Here is a 4443-nt window from a genome sequence, read left to right as displayed (position 1 = left end):
TATTAATCCGATTAGAAGCGAGAGCAAAATGGATACACAGAAAACAGCCTTAGACTCTACTTTCACCTCTACTTTCAAACTATTCCACCAACTCATAGTCATAGATTCATGATATTCTGCTTAGTGTGGACATCATTTTTCAACTACCGAAATGTATTTGTTACGTCGCGTGATATAAACCGTGCGACGTCCCTCGTTATTTGACCGCTAAGGGTCCGCTGACCGTTAGTCAGACCGTCAATAAACCTAAGGACCCACCCAAAATACTGTAGTATCATGGATTGGGCCAACGCCCATGCCGCGCTGAGTGCACTCGTTCCGTCAGATCACGAAAGTTAAGCAGCGCCGGGCACGGATAGTACTTGGATGGCCTGGGAACTCCGTGTGGCGTTGGCGAAGCGTGCTGGGTCCGCCGCGCCCCCTGATAGGGTTCGGGCTTGGACGCTGGCGGCTCAGCGCCTCGGGGCCGCCAAGCAGTCCGGTAGGGAACCGGGCTCCCTGGCACAGCGGCTCCGGCGACGAGGCGCGGTGTAACATGGCCATACACCGCTCCATCAGCGGTGGCATTGAGCGTGGGGGGGGGGGGCGGTGTGTCGCTCACACCAGCTCTCGGGCCTCTCTCGATCGCAGCGGACGGTCATCGTGGAGGTTGTCACGTAAAGTTGGTACTTGGATGATAACAAGAAGGCTGAGTCGTAACCCAACTGCTAATTTTTCTTTATAAAACTACAAGGACTGTACAACAACTAGAAGGAGAACAAGTACTACTCGAGCTAGGTGAAGTCTCGGTTTATATACGCTTTGGATTTAGGATGTTGAGTAGGCTATGATGATAAGGTGACGTGTCCAAAGGAGTCCGAAGGTCGGGGGTCGAAGCCTTTATCTATGACGTGGACTGAGGTGTGTCATAGCTTCTGTGTAGCCGGAGATGCGTCGAAGGTCAGGAGTCGAAGCCTTTATCTATGATGTGGACTAAGATGCGTCGCGGCGTTGGCGTCCGACAGTCGGGAGTCGATGTCTTTTCTCTGAGAGATAATTGGTGTCACAAGGTCTTAGTCGGTTGGAGTCCGACACTACCACGCTGCTTTCCCCAGAAGCGGCCTGGCGTCCGTGCGGATTTCCTCCACGTACATATAAAAAAAAAAGTGTCGTAAACACCTTCAACCTCTTTAAAACTTATACAGAGTGGCTCGATGCAAATTCACAATACCTTAAAGTGAGAAAGTGACGGATGCTGCCGCCAAACCACCAGACTAAAACTGATATGTTTCGAGGGGGCTTTTCAAGCTTTTTGGGGAGCACGAGGCGGCTACGGGTTCTCAGGCCGTAGTATCAAGCCCTGGGACACCCCGATGAATCTGATATTCTCTTATATCCGTGTAGTGGCTGGTCGATGCCTTTGGCACCCGCTAGTTCGCCGATTCGGTGCGGAGAACTTCGGAGAAGTTGGTGGGCCCGTATCTGCCAAGACCACACACGTTCCCTTCTTGTGGGGCTCCCCGTCACCCTGCACCAGTCTTGACCGGGGCAGGCCGGGAAGATCGAAGCTCGGAAGGCTCCGGGTCCCGATGGAATCCCGGCCGGCCTGTGGAAGGATGTCGGCGGGGTCTTGGCCCTTCACTACAAAAAGTTACGTAAAAATACCGTATTACACCATATATGATACCAAGCATCCCTCAGGAAAAACACACGGGGGACGGCAGTAGTAATAAAAAATGACATTAAACATCACTTACACAGCCAAATTAGTAAGGAACATATACAACCAATCAGCGTTACTGTACAAACTAGCAGCAACTATTTACAGCTGTCAGCAGTATATGTACCGCCGCGACACAAAATTACATCACAAATGTGGGAAGAGTACTTTCAACACTTAGGTGAAAAGTATATCGCAGCTGGAGACTACAACTCAAAGCACACAGTATGGGGATCAAGAGTCACTACACCACGAGGTAGAATCTTGGAAAACTACATTAGAAACAATAACCTCAATATATTATCCACGGGAAGACCGACATAGTGGCCGACAAACATGAGCAAAATACCTACTTGATTTTGCAGTTACAAAGGGACTAAACGCAAATAAAATAAACGTAGCACCCAGCTTTGAGCTTACCTCTGATCATACACCTATAATAATTACATACAGAAACAAACCAATACTTTACTTTAATCAACTGCAACATCCCATTGAAAACACCTGAACACATCGATCAAGCAGTAACAACATTTACAGAAACTATTCAAGAAGCAGCATGGGCAACCACTATACCTGAATCAACCAACAGACAAACAAAAATAATTCCATTAGACATTCTCGAAAAAATTAGAGAAAAAAGAAAAGCGAAAGCAAAATGGCAAAAACATAGAACAAAAGAAAACAAAAAACACCTAAACAAACTTGCGAAGGAAATAAAAAACAAAATAAAAGAACACAACAACAACGAGTTCACAAAGTTCATTGAGTCACTATCTGCACACGAGAACTACAACTACTCCCTATGGAAAGCCACAAAAAAAAATAAAGAAGACAATAAAACTGGACCCAGCAATCAGAAGAGCAGATAACACATGGGTAAGAAGCAACAAAGAACAAGTTGAAGAATTTTCCAACCACCTATGCAACACATTTACACCGCATAATATCAACAACAGCAACCACAATAGTTATACGGACGAGGATGCGCTAACCACTAGTACATCAACTGACAAACACTACACCATACCTAAAACAACAGCACAAGAAAGTATAAACATAATCGAAAAAACAAAAAATAATAAAACACCAGGAATCGACCTAATCAATGTCAAAATCCTGGAAAACCTTCCGTCAAAAGCGATAAGACAAATCACAATAACATTTAACGCAATACTAAGAATTCAATACTTTCCTAAACGTTGGAAATTGGCACAGATCAGAATGTTACCTAAACCAGGCAAAGACCCACATCAAACTACATCATACAGTCCAATATCATTACTTCCTGTGTTCTCTAAAATACTAGAGAAAGTAATTTACGACCGCATAAAGCCAATAATATAGAAGGAAAAATTAATATCGGATCACCAATTCGGATTCAGAAACAAACACTCCACTATAGAGCAAATGTATAGACTGGTCAACGAAATAATACCAGCACTAGAAAACAAGCAATACTGTACAGGCCTCTTTATGGACATAGAGAAAGCATTCGACAAAATAAACCACGAAAGCCAGAAGGCTTTTGTAGAAACAAACAATCAGGAAACAATTCCCGGAGCAAATATACCAATTAATAAAATCCTACTTAAGCAGCAGAACCTTCGTAATAAAAATCAAGGACACATACTCCGAAGTCAAAGATATCAAGGCAGGGGTTCCGCAAGGAAGCGTCTTAGGACCAATTCTATACACACTATACACGGCTAACATACCAACAACTACCAATAGCAAAATACTGACATTCGCGGACGACACAGCGGTACTAGTCAGGCACACTAACCCTGTAGCAGCAGTCACATTACTACAAGAACATATCACAAAAATAGAAAAGTGGCTACAAGTTAAACAAATTAAAGCAAACCCCAGTAAATGCAACCATATTACATTCACACTGCGAAAACAGATACCACCAAACATCTTTCTTAACGGCACGCACATAATACAAACAAGGCAAGTCAAATACCTAGGTCTCCACATAGATACACAACTCACATGGAAACAGCATACTAAATCAATAATAGACAAAATACAGACAACAAGGAGACAAATGTATTGGCTAACAAGTCGAAAATCCAAACTAAGTATAGAAAATAAATTAAAAATATACAAAATGATCATAAAACCAATCTGGACGTACGGAATACCACTATGGGGAGCGGCAGTAATGAGCCATATAACCAAAATAGAGACAATGCAAGCAAAAATAATAATAGTAAACGTCCCGTGGTACGTTAGAAACGAGGACATTCGGAAAGACCTGGGAATACCAACGGTCAAGGAGGAGATTAGCAGATGTGTAAGAAGGTACAGAGAAAGAATAGCAACGCACTCGAACCGGCTGGCAACGGAAACGATCAACACATCAAGCATAGAAAGAAGACTGAAAAGCAAACATCCAACAGATCTCACAAAGGACATAACCTAACAAACACGAAGATGGTACCCCGCTGGGGGTAGCCACCCACATGATAATCAGACAGCCAAAAAATTCTACTAAATGTCCAAATCGGACAAATTGTGAATGTAAACAATTAAATAAAAAAAAAGCAATTATGAAAACTAGACAAGCCAAAGAAAAAGAAATCGAATAATAATTATTTAAACAAAATACATGAAAATTTTACATAATTAAACATCTATTTATTTATAAACGTAAATTGAGCAGAGGATTATCTGGGTATCTCATATCTCCGGCGCACTAGGTTCCACCAGAAAAGGGAATCCTCGTACTATTACTG

The 4443-nt window shown here is 42.8% G+C and overlaps 1 pseudogene; it reads left to right on the top strand.

Annotated features, from left to right (window-relative positions):
• Positions 1–285: 285 nt before the first annotated feature.
• Positions 286–396, top strand: LOC117161884 (5S ribosomal RNA; annotated as a pseudogene).
• The last annotated feature ends 4047 nt before the right edge of the window (positions 397–4443 follow it).

The sequence above is a fragment of the Bombus vancouverensis genome, chromosome 13, assembly GCF_051014615.1.
Source record: "Bombus vancouverensis nearcticus chromosome 13, iyBomVanc1_principal, whole genome shotgun sequence".
NCBI classification, from domain to species: Eukaryota; Metazoa; Arthropoda; class Insecta; order Hymenoptera; family Apidae; genus Bombus; species Bombus vancouverensis.
Note: the sequence above shows the minus strand (reverse complement) of the source record. Positions and strands in the feature narration are given on the sequence as shown.